Source organism: Lissotriton helveticus, chromosome 3_2 (assembly GCF_964261635.1).
Source record: "Lissotriton helveticus chromosome 3_2, aLisHel1.1, whole genome shotgun sequence".
NCBI lineage: Eukaryota > Metazoa > Chordata > Amphibia > Caudata > Salamandridae > Lissotriton > Lissotriton helveticus.
The window spans coordinates 493430144-493449025 of NC_136062.1; the positions used below are offsets into that span (position 1 = coordinate 493430144).

The 18882-nt window shown below is 54.7% G+C and overlaps 1 protein-coding gene across 6 annotated transcripts in view; it reads left to right on the forward strand.

Annotated features, from left to right (window-relative positions):
• Positions 1-668: 668 nt before the first annotated feature.
• The window catches only part of PACSIN3 (protein kinase C and casein kinase substrate in neurons 3), a 270679-nt gene continuing 252465 nt past the window's right edge, over positions 669-18882 (forward strand). The window contains exon 1 of one of the 6 annotated variants that reach the window (XM_078684475.1): positions 669-773. The gene's annotated coding sequence lies outside the window, so the exon portion shown is untranslated. Of the gene's footprint in view, positions 774-801; positions 818-18882 lie in introns of those variants that run through there. The other 5 variants (XM_078684479.1, XM_078684473.1, XM_078684477.1 and 2 more) reach the window with 5 other exon arrangements.

The following is an 18882-nucleotide window of genomic DNA, read 5'->3' on the forward strand; positions in this document are numbered from 1 at the left end:
GACTGAGTGCCAGTGAGAGGCTGAGACTGAGCCAGGGAGAGGCTGAGACTGAGCCAGGGAGAGGCTGAGACTGAGTGCCAGGGAGAGGCTGAGACTGAGTACCAGTGAGAGGCTGATACTGAGTGCCAGGGAGAGGCTGATACTGAGTGCCAGGGAGAGGCTGAGACTGAGTACCAGTGAGAGACTGAGACTGAGTGCCAGGGAGAGGCTGAGACTGAGTGCCAGGGAGAGGCTGAGACTGAGTGCCAGGGGGACGGATCAGGAGGCTGTCTCTGACCAGCAGCTGATCCCGGGATTAGGGGGGTGGGGGGGATGACTCATCCCAGACCGGGTGGATCCGGGGGGGGGGGGCTGGGGGGGGGAGTTCTTCTGAGCCTGTGGGCTCACTTGCACCTGACGCTGGGGCCCCGGTGCGTAACAAGGAGGCCTGACAGCTGGGAGGTGCCTGGCAGTGGGAGGGGAGTCTGGAGGGCGGGGGCGGATACAGCTCCGGTGGGGGGGGGGGGACGGGGGGGGTACCCAGGGTTTGGGGAGCAGTTGAAAGTGTGTCTGGCACGTGAAGGGGTGCGGCGCGGGGTCTTTCTTTGGTTGGGGGGTCACACACGCACCCTCGGTGATGGGGCGGGTGTGTCCGGGTGGGGGGGGCGGGGCAGGGGCGGTCCCGGGAAGGGGCGGGTCCAGGGGGGGGGGGGGTGAGGCGGTGGCGGGATCCGAGCGGCCTGAGAGGAGCCACCGAGTGGAGGAGGAGGAGAGGGGGTGCGTGAGGAGCTGCGGTGAGTGGGGGGGTGCGTGGGGAGGGGGTGCGTGAGGAGCTGCGGTGAGTGGGGAGGGGTGCGTGAGAACTGGAGCTGGGGGGGCGGTGCGTGGGGTAGAGGTTGTGGAGGGTGCAAATCCCGACCCAGTAAGTGAGGGGGGGCAGTGTCTGAGCCCCCCCCCCCCCCACGGAGGAATCCGCAAACACCCAGTTGCCCCCTAGGGTCGTTCTCGTCCGACCCTCCTGGGAGGCACAAAAGTTTGTGGCGTTTATTTATTTAATGAAATTTTAAATTGCCAGAACTTTACCCAAAGGTGTCGGAAGCTTCACAAAAAGATCAGTTCCATTACTTAAGGTTAGGGCGCCCCTGATGAGTGCCAGGTGCCCCCCCGGGAGCTCTGCCCTTGTGCCCGCTGCCGGTGCCTTCTGGGAGTTGTAGTTCCACTCGTGTTCATAAAGCAGAGCCTGTTTCACCTGCTTGAACCCAGGCCTGGCTGAAAGGGGGGGGGCACTCGCATCTGCACCCCAGTGTTTCACTTCCGAGCACCGGATAGTCCTCAAGTGCCCCACTGATTGGACCTTCCTTGAGCCCGGAAGCCCCCATAGGGGTGGTAGTGGGATGAAGGCTCACTTTAAGAAATCTCAGCAGTCAGGTGACCCCCCCCCCCCCCGCTTTGTAATCTCTCACTGAGGCTGAGCACACAAGTCCCGTCGACTTTAGAATCCATGTGTGGGTGTTAGGAGGGGTTAGAGGGGGCCCGAGGTCAGCGCGCTGCCTTCTGGGAGTTGTAGTTTTCACGAACATTGCCCGATTTAAAATGTCATCATTCACGCTGCTATGGGCGTAAGGCACGGCTGAGGGTGTCACGCGTGGCTGAGGGTGTCACGCGTGACGCGGGCCCTCCCCGCCACAGTGCTGGGTGCAGTGGTACCCCTTGAACCCCAGATGTTCACCCCTGGAGCATGGGGTGTGTGTGTTGCACACGGCGCACCTGTTGTGTGTTCTGTACTCGGGTCTTTAGGTGTCGTGTTCTGGCTGCGCGTGCGCCTCGTCCGCTTCTAGGCGCTATCAGTGCTGCCTCGGTACACAACGTCCTCCCTGCAGACGCTCTGGCAGACTGTAGTATGTTCAAGGCGTTGCAGGGCGCAGAGAGGGCGTGTGCCTCGAGACGGCTGCTAGGTGGTGGGGGTCTAGGCGCTACAAGGAAAACCCGTATATTTACAGAATTGCATGTACGTAATACAATACACAATGGCCCTCATTATATCGACTTTGGAAGGGCGAGAGGAGAATCCGCCCCACAGAAACACTGCTGTGTGTACCCGTTCCCCCGGGGGGGGGAGGGTGAGGGGTGTTAAGGGGGGGGAGGGAGGGCAGACCTCAGCGGGCACCGGGAGGCCCAGGACACAACACACAGGGTTGTAACAGGAGTCACCTCGTGTGAGTGGCACAGCCCCCCCTTGTGGGTCGCCGGACGCGTCCCTGCTGTGTTGACTTTGCTTCTAGAAGCTTCTGTACTTGGCATGGCCTGTTGGCACTGTGAGCTGGCACTGCACCTGGGGCGCGCCTCGGATTGCACTGATGTCTGCAGAGTGATTCTCTTAGGCACTGCACACGTGTGTGTGAGCTGGGTGAGTGCGCGTGCTGAGGAAGGACGTGAGCTGGGTGAGTGTGCGTGAGCTGGGTGAGTGTGCGTGCTGAGGATGGACGTGAGCTCGGTGAGTGTGCGTGCTGAGGATGGACGTGAGCTGGGTGAGTGTGCGTGCTGAGGATGAGTGTGAGCTGGGTGAGTGTGCGTGCTGAGGTTAAGTGTGAGCTGGGCGAGTGCGTGCTGAGGATGGACGTGAGCTGGGTGAGTGTGCATGCTCAGGATGGACGTGAGCTGGGTGAGTGTGCGTGCTGAGGATGGGCGTGAGCTGGGTGAGTGTGCGTGCTGAGGATGGACGTGAGCTGAGGATGGGCGTGAGCTGGGTGAGTGTGCGTGCTGAGGATGGGCGTGAGCTGGGTGAGTGCACGTGCTCAGGATGGACGTGAGCTGGGTGAGTGTGCGTGCTGAGGATGGACGTGAGCTGGGTGAGTGCGTGCTGAGGATGGGCGTGAGCTGGGTGAGTGCGTGCTGAGGATGGACGTGAGTGTGCGTGAGCTGGGTGAGTGTGCGTGCTGAGGATGGACGTGAGCTGGGTGAGTGTGCGTGTTGAGGATGGACGTGAGCTGGGTGAGTGTGCGTGCTGAGGATGGACGTGAGCTGGGTGAGTGTGCATGCTGAGGATGGACGTGAGCTGGGTGAGTGTGCGTGCTGAGGATGGATGTGAGCTGGGTGAGTGTGCGTGCGGAGGATGGACGTGAGCTGGGTGAGTGCGTGCTAAGGATGGATGTGAGCTGGGTGAGTGTGCGTGAGATGGGTGAGTGTGCGTGCTGAGGATGGATGTGAGCTGGGTGAGTGTGCGTGAGCTGGGTGAGTGTGCGTGAGCTGGGTGAGTGTGCGTGAGCTGGGTGAGTGTGCGTGCTGAGGATGGATGTGAGCTGGGTGAGTGTGCGTGCTGAGGATGGATGTGAGCTGGGTGAGTGTGCGTGCTGAGGGTGGACGTGAGCTGGGTGAGTGTGCGTTGCGTGCTGAGGATGGACGTGAGCTGGGTGAGTGTGCGTGCTGAGGATGGACGTGAGCTGGGTGAGTGCGTGCTGAGGATGGGCGTGAGCTGGGTGAGTGTGCGTGCTGAGGATGGACGTGAGCTGGGTGAGTGCGTGCTAAGGATGGATGTGAGCTGGGTGAGTGTGCGTGAGATGGGTGAGTGTGCGTGCTGAAGATGGATGTGAGCTGGGTGAGTGTGCGTGAGCTGGGTGAGTGTGCGTGAGCTGGGTGAGTGTGCGTGAGCTGGGTGAGTGTGCGTGAGCTGGGTGAGTGTGCGTGCTGAGGATGGATGTGAGCTGGGTGAGTGTGCGTGCTGAGGATGGATGTGAGCTGGGTGAGTGTGCGTGCTGAGGGTGGACGTGAGCTGGGTGAGTGTGCGTTGCGTGCTGAGGATGGACGTGAGCTGGGTGAGTGTGCGTGCTGAGGATGGACGTGAGCTGGGTGAGTGCGTGCTGAGGATGGGCGTGAGCTGGGTGAGTGTGCGTGCTGAGGATGGACGTGAGCTGGGTGAGAGTGTGCATGCTGAGGATGGGCGTGAGCTGGGTGAGTGTGCGTGAGCTGGGTGAGTGTGCGTGCTGAGGATGGATGTGAGCTGGGTGAGTGTGCGTGCTGAGGATGGGCGTGAGCTGGGTGAGTGTGCGTGCTGAGGATGGATGTGAGCTGGGTGAGTGTGCGTGAGCTGGGTGAGTGTGCGTGCTGAGGATGGATGTGAGCTGGGTGAGTGTGCATGCTGAGGATGGGCGTGAGCTGGGTGAGTGCGTGCTGAGGATGGATGTGAGTGTGCGTGAGCTGGGTGAGTGTGCCTGCTGAGGATGGGCGTGAGCTGGGTGAGTGTGCGTGCTGAGGATGGATGTGAGGTGGGTGAGTGTGCGTGCTGAGGATGGGCGTGAGCTGGGTGAGTGTGCGTGCTGAGGATGGATGTGAGGTGGGTGAGTGTGCGTGCTGAGGATGGACGTGAGCTGGGTGTGCTTGGGAAGGATGGATGAGCTCGTTGAGTCAGTGGGGGCGGGAGTGAGTTACCCCGATCTGCATGACTGACCCGGCCACGCCCCCTCTGAGCGGCCGCTGTGAATGAAGGCTCCTGGATAGCGCTGGACGGGGCTCTGACCGCCTGAAGCGCTTCCGCATCCCTGCTCCGATTGTGCCATGATGGGGGCTCGGGACAGGGGATGTTTTGATTCATTCAATCAATCAATCAATGCATTTATAGAGCGCGCTACTCACCCGTGGGGGTCTCAAGGCGCTGAAGGGAGGGGGGTGCTGCTACTGCTCGAAGAGCCAGGTCTTGAGGTGTTTCCTGAAGGTGAGGTGGTCCTGGGTCAGTCGTAGGTGGGCAGGGAGGGAGTTCCACGTCTTGGCGGCCAGGTAGGAGAAGGATCTTCCTCCGGTGCTGGTTCTGCGAATCCGTGGGACGGTGGCGAGGGCGAGGTTGGTGGAGCAGAGCTGGCGGGTCGGAGTGTAGAAGGTGAGGCAGTTGTTGAGGTATTTGGGGCCCATGTCGTGAAGCGCCTTGTGGGTGAGGAGCCTGAATGTGATCCTCTTGTTGACGGGGAGCCAGTGCAGGTTTCTCAGGTGGGCGGATATGTGGCTGTGGCTAGGGATGCCGAGGATGAGTCGTGCGGATGCATTCTGTATGCGCTGAAGTCGTTTCTGAAGTTTGTCTGTGGTTCCTGCGTAGAGGGCGTTCCCGTAGTCCAGGCGGCTGGTGACGAGGGCCTGGGTGACAGTCTTTCTGGTTTCGGTGGGGATCCACCGGAAGATCTTGTGGAGCAATCAGAGGGTGTTGAAGCATGAGGATGATACGGCGTTGACTTGTTTGGTCATCGAGAGTGAGGAGTCCAAGATGAACCCTAGGTTGCTTGCTTGGTCCATGGGTGTCGGTGCGGTGCCCAGCGCTGTCGGCCACCAGGAGTCGTCCCAGGCGGAAGGGGATTGTCCGAGGATGAGGACCTCCGTCTTGTCTGAGTTCAGCTTCAGGCGACTGAGCTTCATCCATTCCGCGATGTCTTTCATTCCTTCCTGGACGTTGGTTTTGGCGGTGGCTTGGTCCTTGGTGAGGGAGAGTATCAGCTGGGCGTCGTCTGCGTAGGAGATGATGTTGAGGTTGTGTTTGCTTGGGATGGCGGGAGAGGGGACTCGTGTAGATATTGAAGAGGGTTGGGCTGAGCGAGGAGCCTTGGGGTATGCCCTAGATGATCTCGGTGGCCGCGGAGCGGAAGAGAGGGAGGCGGACTCTCTGGGTTCTGTTGGAGAGGAACAAGGTGATCCAGTCCAGGGCTTTTCCTTGGGTCCCAGTGTCGTGGAGGCGGGTTATTAGGGTGCGGTGGCAGACGGTATCAAAGGCGGCTGAGAGGTCCAGGAGGATGAGAGCGGTTGTTTCCCTGTTTTCCATCATGGTCCTGATGTCGTCAGTGGCTGCGATGAGGGCGGTCTCGGTGCTGTGGTTGGCTCGAAATCCGGACTGGGATGGGTCAAGGGAGTTGTTTGCCTCGAGGAATGTAGTCAGTTGTTTATTGACGGTCTTCTCGATGACTTTTGCCGGGAAGGGAAGGAGAGAGATGGGGCGGAAGTTCTTGAGGTCTTTAGGGTCCGCTGTGGGTTTCTTTATAAGGGCGTTGATCTCTGCGTGCTTCCAGCTTTCTGGGAAGGTGGCGGATGTGAATGAGTTGTTTATGACGTTCCGGAGGTGGGGTGCGATGATGGTGTCGGCCTTGCTGAAGATGTGGTGAGGGCATGGGTCCGAGGGGGAGCCAGAGTGGATGGTGTTCATGATGTGGGTGGTGTCTTCAGTGCTGATGGGTGTCCACGCGCTGAGGATGGTGGTGGGGGCGTTAGTTTGGTGAGAGGTGGTGGAGTTTGGGCACTGAAGCTGTTGTGTATATTGGTGATTTTGCGGTAGAAGAACGTGGCGAGGGAGTTGCAGAGGTCTTGCGATGGTATGATGTCATTGTTGCTGGGGTTGGAGAGCTCTTTTATGATGCTGACAAGTTCCTTGCTGTTGTGTGTGTTGTTGTCCAGCCGCTCTTTGAACGATGTCCTTTTGGTGGTGCGGATCAGCTGGTGGTGTTTGCGAGTGGCGTTCTTGAGAGCTGTCATGTTTTCTGTCGTTCGTTCGTGGCGCCAGGATTTCTCGAGAGTTCGGCAGGATTTCTTCTATTCTTTGAGGGCGTTGGTGAACCATGTGGTTTTCCTGTTGTAGTTTTTGCCTGGGGGGTTCTTCAGTGGAGCAAGGGCGTCGGCGCAGTCGGCGATCCACTGTGTGAGGTTGCGGGCTGCGTCGTTGGTGTCAGAGGTGTCGGTTGGTGAGTTTTGGCACAGTGATGTGGTTAGCTGGTCTGTGGTGACTTTGCTCCAGCTTCTGCAGGGAATCTGTTGCGGGCGGTGGTGGGAGGTAGTCTTCTTAAAGGTGAAATGGATGCAGCTGTGGTCGGTCCAATGTAGTTCGGTGGAGTGGCTGAAGGAGACGTGGTTGCCGGCGGAGAAGATGGGGTCGAGCGTGTGGCCGGCGTAGTGAGTGGGGATGTTGACCAGTTGCTGGAGTCCGAGGTTGTCGAGCAGGGTGGTGGTGGTGTTGTTGTCGTTATTATTCTCCAGGTGGAATTTCAGGTCCCCTAGGAGGATGTATTCTGATGTGGCACACTGCCAACGTTGCAGAGTGCACTAACTCTTAGCAGTGGAACCGCCCACTCTCGGCGTCCGAACTTCCCAGTTTGGGCTTGACTGTTCCCATGAGGCACAAGGTCAGACTGATTTGCATATGGCCATGTCTAAACTGGGTTGGTGGAGTGGGCTAAAGAATGATGATGGATTTAACCCAGATCTGTGTCTGGGGTGAGTGTGTTCCAGTCCAGGGAAGACCTGGCTTGGACTGATATACTTATGCCTGGGTCACAACTGGGGTGGCATGGTGTTCAAACGCTTAAATTCTCCAATCTTCCTTTTAATGTGTGTATTCTGGCTTTTTTATTGTCAAATGTGCAGAAACGCCGAAAAACTTCCACAGATGTCTCTGTGCCAATCCCAAGCAAACTGATAATGTGCTATTTAATTATAAATACATTCGGGAGTTCTAAACATGTTATTTCATAATTGCCAATAAACGTATTATCAGCATTTGTTAAGCATATAGCTACCTGATTCGGGCTTCGCGCTAGCGATTTAGCCATCAGCTGACAAACAAGTACTTGGGGCGACAGGAAAACCAGTGAACAGAGGGACTGTATTCTCCACCTGGATTGGGGATGCAGAAAAGTTTAATGGCGCAAAACATGGGGGTTCAGGCTCTAACAAACAAGCATTGGACAGCCCAGTAGGTCTGCCTTCTATGCGCTAACTCGTGGAAACGGCATTTCTGCGTGCTTGTATTTGCATGTTTTGTCTCTTTATAGACAGACTTACTGGCTTTGGTAACTTTGATTTTTTTCACATGAAAACACAGACAAGAAATAACACTGGAGCAGAGGTGGATGGAGACCGCACGGAGGACATTCAGGGAAAACTGCCAAAAAAGATGCAGGCAGAGTGGACTGGAAGAGCGGAGGGGAAAGGGGAGTGGGTGAGAGCAGTGAGAGCTGCGCCCGAGACCAGGCAAAACAAAGCCATCCGGTGAGAACTTGGGCGAGCGAGATGAGGGGACTGAGTGTGAACTTCAGAAATGTTAAACCCCCTCATCAGGGAGGAGAGAGTGGCCCCGCTCGAGGAAGAGACGTGGGCGTGGCTTGGTCAGTAAGATTGAGGTGGGGGCAATCTTTAGATTGTCCGACGCTCGCGCTGAGCTGGCATTTAGTATCAACATACATTACAGACGAGCAGGGCGCATGAGAGGGGCTTAAGGGCCAGTGGAAAGGGAGAGGAGTGTGGATTGGTAGGGGGTACGAAGTGAGAGAAAACACAATATTTGTAAAATAACCATCATTGTTGAAGACTTTCCTAGCGGGGGGAGCGAAAGTTTTCATGCTTGGGTATAAATTCCTGGTGAAATCCAACAGACACCTCGGCATACCATACTGAATGCACCTGTACCAAATAAATTTTTAGGCGGGTATAACACCCTAAAAACCCGCCCTCTGAAGCTACCCCCCTTAGAAGAGACATATGTGAACTCGTATTCCCACTTTCATCTACTTCCCCAGAATAATGAGAAACTGAGGTGTCCTTTAGACCCTGTTGGGAATAATATTCAAAGGGCTTTGTGGCACATGGTTGAGCCCACCCTGGATCATAGGGACCAGGCTGAGACCCGATGATGAAGCGTGACACCAATACGGTGTGTGAGGATCCATAAACAAATCCTATTAGGTTGTTGTTTTCTTCGGACGAAACGGTCGGAAGGGAGTCCTACGGGCGGTTGGATACCTTTGGGGTGGAATCAACGAGGGAGGAAGGCGCTATATTATATTGCTTTATTTATATATATTAATTTTTATCTATCTATCAATCAATCTATCTATCTATCTATGTTGTGTTACAAGAGTATGTGACAAAGTACCCTGCAAGAACCCACCCCCCTCCCTCCCTTTGAGGGTCTTCTCCACCCTCCTCTCGCACTCTCCACCCCCTGCCTCCCTTTGGGGGTCTTCTCCACTCTCCTCTCACACTCTCCACCCTCCGGCTTTTGCTTCGGCTGTACCTTTTCCCTGAGGCCGCACTGGCCCTGATGGGATGTCTGACAGCTGTGCGCCAGGAGACCTGCCCAGACAGCAGCTGGGTGTTCGACACAGTGTTTGCACCAGAGCGAGAGGCTGCTGGCACCCCTCTGGAGCCTATAAAGTATTCCAAGGGGGGCCGCAGACCTCCAGGGATCACTGGTGCAAGAAGCTCTCGCATGTCACTTTCTTTATGGTGGTATATGTCCCTGAATGTTTCCTGGTAGCTCTTGTTCCTTGAATATGAATTTTCCTTGAAAAAATGAAAGACAAGAGGTGTTTGACAAAACAGGAACACTTGGTTAAATTAAACGCAGCGACCGGGAGAGCAGGCAACAGTCCGGGTCTTAAGACTTTCTCAAAGTTTATTGGTTTTGGCCAATATTTTGTTAATTTCACAAAGTATAATAAAGAGATTTATGCATTCCTTTTTAGGATGGGAATCTGGGCCTAGTCGCAGCGTCACGAATCTAGTCATTTGTTAAGAAACGCAGGCGGGTCTCGACCCGTGCTTCATTTGAGGCGGTGGTTTCCGGTGCACGACACCAGCACTTAATTGTCAACATCAGCAGTTATGACAGCTGCCACATGGTGGCGCTGTTTGTGTGTTGAACAACAGTTTTATTATTTTATTATACATTAAAAATGGATAATACCTGCTGCCCAAGTCATTCTTATAGATATGAGGGCCTCGAACAGTCTGATTGCCGCACTTGTACCAGTGTGTTGATTAGTAGTTTTGTAGGTACTGTGATGGCAGCGGTGACGGGGCCATTGGGTGGTGCAAGCTGCGATAGCCTCCTGATGAGGGACCTGGCACTTATTTTTTTTTACTTATTAAGCACTGGTCTCAACCCTGTATGGACACAATGCAGAGCTAATGGGTACGTGCCCAGATGTCCGACAGAGGGAGCGCATGATCACTGCTTGTAGTGTACATGCTGTGTCCTGATTGGATGAGGGTTCCTAACTTAGGGTGGCATCTGATTTTATGGTGTTTTGGGAACGCGTGCCTCTCCAGCCAAACGTGTTTTATTTGGGGTCAATCTCCTTAGACCAGTGTGGTGTTGCTGACTATCTGTGGGTTTGATCCTTGTTTTCCTGTTTGCTCTTTTGTGTAAGGGATACGTGTTGCCCCACCTTTGGTCTGTCAATCAGTTGTTTCAGGTCTAGGTCCCAAGGCCTGCCTGACCACTTTTTTCAGACTGGGGGTTGAGGGGGAGGTCATATCGGGTGAATTCTACAACAGAGATGCAAGTTAGTTATTCTACGTACATATATCATGGTATATATCAACATTGTATTTTTCAATATTAATATTCCCCCCTCTAGTTGAATTTTCAACTACACCTTGACCCCATACTTCGACAGTCACATTAGTCAAGGTTCGTTGTATTTCTGTTTTGTCTGTTACTAATTTTGTACTTACTTGCATTCTGCCTAACTTGAGGACTGTGTTTTTACAGTAGTAAACCACACAAAAATAGCTCAAAAAGCACAATGGGAAGCAATGATAGGCACAGTCTGGTCGCCCATCGGGGAAACCAGGAAAATAGGTCTATAAACCAGTTCTGCTCAGGGGCACCCTCCCCCCTTCCTTCATGTCCGCTTGTGGACTATACAGTTGGTGGATGGCACTGTCCCTTTTTGCAGGTTGTCTCTGTAAAAGACAGTACAGCAGTGAACACCAACTTTTTTTTTTCCCCACCCTCCATCGCTGTCATCAGGTCCAACACATACCGATATTGTATCGCCATGGGGCGGAAGGCTCCTAGTGCTTCCTTGATGGCATTTAGGCCGAGCTCAGTATTGTTGATCATTTTAAGTAGCTCCCACCTGGTTATTTGTAACCAGCTGGAGTTTGCCTTCATTTGCAAGGTCAAGAAGGGTGTGGGCATTCCTGCTTTGAATTGAGTGTCAGAAAACCGTCTGAATTCTTCCAGACTGTCCTTCTACTGAGCCCAGCCAAAGTAATCAGCATTTCTTTTTTTTTCTCGAGTCTGATGCAATAGAGTGGTTTTCTTCTGTAGCGGATGTTGGTACAACTTTGACAGATCTTTTCCAGGGAGGACCAGGATCTGGGTGTGTATGGTTATGAGGGTGCAGAGGCCTTGTCATTCGGGAACAAGCTGGGTATAAACAAACTACCTGCATTGCCAGCATATGTACATCAACACGGAGGGGCCCCATTGCATATCTGGTACGTGCAGTGTTGCTTCCCACTGTTTGTTGGTGCCAAGCGGTATTGTTCCTTTGCCTCTGAAACACTAGGAGTACAGTGTAAGTTTCTGTACAATTAGGGGTTGCAGCTTCCCTTCTACCCAAGTGTGCCCATCTATCTCCATCTCCCAGTATTTCTGGCCGGGGGCATCTATGCTGGCGTTCAGCCCTTCCCTGCCAGACTCCTTTCCCCATCGAGGGGGATGACTCTGCACTGGAACTCCTTGTCGGGGATCCATTTGTAATGAAAGAATACTGCCCAAGATACGCTCGGGGACTCCCTGGGACCACAGACGGAGGCGGGAGCAGATATGTTGGTGCACTGGTGCGGTGGCCTTGCTACTTCCGAGGATCTCTTTTCTGGGAAATCTTTCGGCCAAACAGTGCCCTCCCCTATGGTGCCCCACCTGTGCATCCGGTCTGGCCCAGTTTGAGTGTCGTTCGCTCAGTGAAAAGGTATAACGCTGTGGGGTTGGTTTCATACCAGTTGATATTTACCACTACTCTATGGGTTTCTACTCTACTGGGTTCTTTCTTGGCCGTAATCCTACGTGGTACAAGTGAAGGAGACATTTTGCATTCTCTGGGGCTATTTCTTGGGATAAGTAAAGTCTGTCTGCTCCCGCGGCGCTTGCACCTTAACACTGTCGTTACAGGAGGAAGTGTCCGTGCACGAAGGCCACACAAGAACATCAGCAACACCCCAGGAGTACCCCGTGGGAGTCCAACGCCAAGGCAGGCGAGTCCCACGAGGGGTTGCGCACTACCTGGACGAGGGACGTCCATCCGTCTCCACCCTGCCTTCAGTCTAACACCCTCTGCTCCCCTCAGTGATTCCCGGAGTGGTGTGAGAAGGCCCACTCGGGAATGGCTGAGACGTGAGTGATGCCAGCCTACGCAGGGGGGCAATGGTGCCCCACAGGCCTGTGATGGCAGCCCAATACATGGCTGATTGGCTATCCGGTGGGTGACACACTCAGTGCTACGTCCCACTACTAGCCAGTGTCGTACCCGCCCTGGGTATGTGGGGTGCCTGGTTATGGGGCACGCATAGGTTGGGTACCAAAACAAAGCACATACGCACCTCCTTCCTGGTGCGTGCGGGACCGGCGCACGCGCCTTCCCTCTGCAGTGCAGCGGGAAGAGGCCCAGAGATCCTCGGGTCATGCAGAGAGATTCAGAAAAAGCGACGAGGAAAAAGCAAAAAGTTTTGGGGTGAATTCCTCAAAGAAGGGCCATGTCCACGTCTCCCACTGCGCTGCAACCTGTGCTGCTGTCGTTTTAGTAACTTTTGAACAGTTTAAGCCAGAAGCAACACTTTTTTCTCAATCTGCAGATTATACCACAGATGATGGATTATGCAGTAACTGCGGCAAATCTATGATTATGCGAAAATCGCAGTGACCTCACAATCGCATATTTCCAGTGGCCCTGGCTATCCCAAACCCAAGAGTCCAGGAGGATTCTTTTATAGGTACACATCCAGTTCTACCCCAGGGTATCAATATTGTACTTTTTATATATATTTCATCCCCCCCTTTCAATGTAACAATGGAAACAAGAACTTGAGGCCACTCGTTCAGTGCCCGTTCAGTGTACTCTGCAGTAATAGTGTAGACGCGCAGGGCTAATAGTAGCGAGAGTGTTAATCTAGTGCCATCAAATTTACAGAATACTCCTCTGGTGTCTTCTGTACTCAGATGAGGCAAGCGATATCTGTTTGCAGTGATTTTAAACCGATTTCAGTCTTCTTTCAACCAGAGATGTGTGACAACGTTTCGGCCCAATTGTTATGAGGGCTTCATCGGGGCAATAGTCGTCTGACCCCAGAGTGCCCTCAATGTGTGCAAGTCAGTGTCCCTCTCACTGGTGTGGGACTGAATACTCCAAGAATACTCCAATCCCCCCAGAAGAGGCTTTGTCAGCAGCAATTCATCCACACAATAGTGCAAGGGATACAATAATATATTCCTCTCAAGGGGGGGGGGCTGCTCGTGCAGGCATCTGTGTGGGTGCAGGGGCTGTCACATCCGACTTCTGAGGATAGGATTTCCCTCCTTGCGTCTGCTTTGGTGTTCTGGGGGAGCATTTACCGTCTATATAGCGCCTACTCCGAATGACGCCGTTCATGGCGCTAGTAACCTGGTTTTTAACCGAGTTCGTGGCCTCGTTGACCAGCAGGGCTCGTCTCAGACTGCCGTAAGTACGACCATGTGTCCTCTTCTGCCAAAGATGACCCTGGTTGGAAGGTGAATGCGTCTAGAAACCTGCGGGCGCCACATATCAGCGCCCTGAGAGATCTGTCAAAACATCTGACCATGTGGTTGGGGGGGGGGGGGGAGGAGCAGAATCGTGCACGATGGAATTGAATGAAAGGCGGAGTCTCCCTTCGACGCGGGGCTTCAAGAAGCACCCCCTTCTTCTCGAACTTTCCCCAGCTCTGAGCCCACACAGGGGCCCCTCTCCACCTGTGGCCCTGAGACTCCATCTCTGCTTCCACCAATGGGAGGCCTCCGTGAGACACCCCCTCCATGAGAGCTGCCCCCGCCCCGCCTCCACCCCCCACGGCTGCTCGGACCCAAACCCACGAGTCTTTGAAGTGAGCTATAAATATAGCTCCTGTTCTGGTGTAAAGTGACTTCTGTGCACTAGTGAGTGTCGGATCCGCTGGGGGCCCCTGGGAAGGCGGGTCACTGGGCCACACCCGGCGTGGCCGGGCCTCTCACCACTGGGGTCTGACCTAGGGTGGCTGCAGGGCTGGCAGGGCTGGGGCGCCCACCCTCTGGCCTCTCGAGGGGGCGGTGTGGACTGTGTGGGGGGGGGGGGGCTCGAAACTCAAACCCTTCATCAGCAGAGACCCTCCCCGCAGCCCCCCTGTGGTGTTTACCAAAGCCAGAGGGGTGACACTACACAGAGGGGGGGGGTCACTCGGGCACAGAGGAAGCACAAGAACACAGACAGGGCAAGGCTGGCACCGGTGCCCGCAGCGTGCCCGAGGGTGACCCGACGCTGCGTCACTTGTGTCCCGCTGCGAGGGTCGACATGCCTCCCGCATTCACCGGGACAGTCCCGGTTTTCGGTGGGACGTCCCACACTTTTCTAATTGTTAAGGACACATCTTGGTTATGGGGGCAAAGGTCGGGTCATTCTGCAAAGCAACATGTTTGCTCCCCTTTCCCATGCGCCTGGAAGGAGGAGGTGGGCCTGAGGCCCCCAGCAGGGGGAGACTCGAGGGGGAGGGGCGGGCGGGCTCCGGGTGGGGTCCTGCCGTAGGTAATGTAAATGTGTATGTGTATGTGTACGTACATGTATATATTATTGTAATTGGATTTCTATAGCGCTCACTACCCCAGACTAGGGCTCTAATCACTTTCCGGTGAGTAGCCGCTACTCTGGAGCCCAGGGTTAGTGGTTCGTCCAGTGGTTACTGTGATAGTTATGTGCTCTCAAGAGACATTGCATGTATTTACTCCGGTTACTTGCTGATCTATTAATACCAAGTACGGGTGCTCAAAGGTTACGAGGACCTTCTGGCTGGGCTTAGAGTCCAGCCGCGCCAAACCAGGGAAATTCAGCAGTTCTGGTGAGCTGAAGTAACTATAACTCGCGCCCCCACAATGCACTGCTTATGACCTCATATATGACATCACTCATGACGTGGTCCGTGTCCTCACTGATGACATCATCCAGTGACTGTCTCTTTTAAAAGTGTGAGTGTTAAATCTATATATACCAGGGTGTATTGGTGAATCAGTGGGTGTACGAGCGCCTTTATGGATAACTCAGTGGGTACGTAACTAACTGAATCAGTGAGTGACTAGGTGTTTCAATGAATGTATGGGTGAGTGACTGTGTGAATGTCTGAGGTCGGTCAGTTGCTATTAAGTGGCTGTATGGTTGTGTGAGTGACTGGTTGTGTTGGTGAGTGATTGCTTGTCTGAGTGGGTAGGTGAGGGGTGTGTGAGGAGGTGTATGGGGAGTGAGTGTGTATGACTGTGTGGTTGGTTGAGTGAGTGGATGTGTCGGTGGTGTATGGGTGAGTAACTGGGAATGTGAAGGGTAGTATGGGTGAGTGATGGGGTACATGAGTGACTGTATGAGTGAGTGAATATGAGTGACTGTATGGGTGAGTGTTTGTGTAAGTAAGTGCATAGGTGAGTGAGTGCATGCTAGCATCTGTATGAGTAAGTGTGTGTGTATTTGTATGGGTGAGTCAGTGGCTGTGTGACTGTGTGGGTGAGGGACTAGGAGTGTGAGTAGCTCTATGGGTGACTGACTCAGGATGTGAGTGGATGTATTAGTGAGTAGACGTATATGTGGTTGTGTGAGTGTATGTATGTATAGATCTATTAATCAGTGGGTGTGTAAGTACTGGTAGTGGGATTGTGAATGGTTGAGTGGGAGTATGAAAGGTTCTCCGGGGGTGAGCAGATCTTGGAATGGAAAAATGGAGTGCAGGTACTCTGTACCAGAGTAGCTGCTTGTTTCTGAGAAGTACCGGTTCAATTATAAGTATTACGTCTCTCTTGAGAAGTGCCGGTACTCTTCAATTAAAAGTGTTACGTCACTCTTGAGAAGTGCTGCTACACTCCCTCTCAAAATAAGAAAGAGCAGGTTCTCCGTACCATCCCATTTAAAGCACCGGCGAGTGAGTGGGTGCATCAGTGATTCTGTGGATGATGTCACGAGTGATGTCACTGACCATGTCATGAGTGATGTAATATGTGAGGTCACAAGCAGTACATGTCGGGGCCACAAGTTCTAGTTAGCTCAGCTAAATATAACTGTTGAATTCAACTGGTTTTGTACGGGTGAAACTTGAGCCTAACTTACCCATGTAACCTTTCTTTTTTTTCAGTGCATTTCTGAGTTTTTTTTAAATGCTAATTCCTTGCTATAAAGCCCTTGTAATCTTTGTTGTTCCAGTGAATTGCTATGTTTTTTTGAAGTAGTAGTCTTGTTTGAAGAGTGGTGGAGAAAGGGGGCGGGCCTGTGACCAGCTCTGAGCAATCCCCTTGTCTGGGGGTTACTGGCGGTACCAGGAGGTCTTATTGGCCCCCAGAGACTCTCCGCATTCAAGGGGATTTCATCGCTCAACTAGTCGTGCTCAAGAAGGCGCGTTTGCAGAGTTGAGAAAAAGGTGGTGTGGCCTCCGACCACCTCTCGGCAACCCTGCTCTGTGGGGCTTACTCCAGGGGTTTCTGGCCCCCAGGGACCCTCAGGAGGCAAGGGGACTTCATCCCCCAAGATTAATACAACATTTGTCGTGGGAGCTGGTGGTCCCCAAGGCAGGGGGTTTGCCCAGGGAAACCCTCGCATGCATTCTAAAGATGGCCCCGGGAGGTGGTGGTCCCCAGGGTTGCGTGGGTGGCCATATGAGTATCCCCTGCACACATTTTACACACAGCCTCTGGGAGGCAGCGCCCCGGGGCTGCGGGGAGGCGGAGGGGGGGGGGGCGTGCAGGCCTCTCGCGTCATTTAATTGTTTGTCCAGCAGAGTTGGTGGTCTCCGGGTCGCGGGGATTGTCCTGTGTTCACCCCCTCATAATTAATACGCCCTGACGTGGGATTTGACCTACATTGGGGTTTCTGAAAGATGCGCAGGGGGCCGCAAGTCTTGTTGTTGTTTTTTTTTTAATTTTGCAGCAGGTCCACCTGTGAAGATTAAATTAGGTTTGGTTTCCTGCAGGGACCCCCTTCCATATGGGGGGGGGGGGCTGGATGGGGGGGGAGGTCAGGGTATTCCTGCTCTGCCCCCCTTTTCTTTAGTTTGTATATTTTTTATTTTGGTACTTTTTTGTGGGAGTTGGCTTGAAGCAGAGTCCCAAGTTGGTTCCCAACACTTCCTGGTTGAGGTGGCAGCCAATCACATGTTAGCAGGCGCCACGGGGATTACTGTGTGTTTTGGACTAAAAATAGGACTCCAGGTGACCTCCGGCAGGGGTCACTGGGGCAGAGTCCATGTCCTAAACCAGGCAGGGGACATTCCTGGGCCAACAGCCCTGCCCTCCCCTGCTGCAGGCTGATGACGTCATCACGGCAGCCCCCCACCTCTCCTGGATGCGGTTCTCTGGCCGCTGCTTTTTCGCATAATTCTATCTTTGCCACAAAATTCACCATCTGCGGATAATTTGCAGAATATTTGAGTGTTGAACTGAAACCAAGAAGGTGCGACCAATGAGTAGACATGAGGAATAAACATGATGAAATAGTGCCCTGATGCCCTCATCCAAGGCGCCGCAGTACTTGCCCCCCCCCCCCCCGCCTCTTCCCACTGGTCCTGGTCTTTACCGCCTGATGTACCCCCCTGAGCGCCGCCCCGGGCCGTGACACCCACACATTGTAGCTCCTGCACCATAGCGCCTGCTCGAGGCGCTCCGGGGCCTTTATGGTGGCACTACGAGCCACAGATGCGCGTCCTCGCCCCGTGAAGGGTGCACACTCTGCAGGAGGAGCATTAGCCCTCCGAGCTGCGGTCGGTATTCTACCCCCTTCCAGGTATGTCCTCTCCTGCCCCCCCTCCTCCTCCCGTGGCAGACTTTAGTCTAGTGCCCCGGGGGGAGTTTGACCCCTTCAGGCGCTGGGCATTGGGTTGTCCTTCACCCACTCGCTGCCCGTCTTAGATTCCAGAGCGTGAGTGGGGGCTGGGAATCCGCGCTCTAATGTTGGAGGGGGCCCGGGGGGGGGAGGGGCGGGGGTAATAATGGGCCCTTTGTAAGGTTCACGCTTTGTGCAGCAGCTCTCAGGGGCAGGGGGGGGGGGAGGAGGTACCAGCCCAGCTCTGGAGGGCACACTTGGAAGCAATAGCACAGCCCCCCCCCCCCCCCCCCCCCCGCGGTGTTGGAGAGGCGCTGAAGCGGCGGCAGTCGGGACTGCGCGTGGAAACCGCTGGACTGGAGGAACTCATGTCCGCCTGGCACAGGGTTAGAGCCACTGATGCCGCCTGGCACAGGTTTAGAGCCACTGATGCCGCCTGGCACAGGTTTAGAGCCACTGATGCCGCCTGGCACCGGTTTAGAGCCACTGATGCCGCCTGGCACCGGTTTAGAGCCACTGATGCCGCCTGGCACCGGGTTAGAGCCACTGATGCCGCCTGGCACCGGGTTAGAGCCACTGATGCCGCCTGGCACAGGGTTAGAGCCACTGATGCCGCCTGGCACCGGTTTAGAGCCACTGATGCCGCCTGGCACCGGTTTAGAGCCACTGATGCCGCCTGGCACCGGGTTAGAGCCACTGATGCCGCCTGGCACCGGGTTAGAGCCACTGATGCCGCCTGGCACCGGTTTAGAGCCACTGATGCCGCCTGGCACCGGGTTAGAGCCACTGATGCCGCCTGGCACAGGCATAGAGCAGCTCATGTCCGCCTGGCACAGGTTTAGAGCCACTGATGCCGCCTGGCACAGGTTTAGAGCCACTGATGCCGCCTGGCACAGGTTTAGAGCCACTGATGCAGCCTGGCACAGGGTTAGAGCTACTGATGCCGCCTGGCACCGGTTTAGAGCAGCACTTTCCTGCATGGGCCTTGTCTGGTTCAGTGACTGGAACTGTGGCCGCCTCAGCAGGCCTGGCATGAAAGTGGGCACATCCCTTGGTTCCTGCAGCCTGCCAGGCAAACTTCACTGCCAGCCTCATG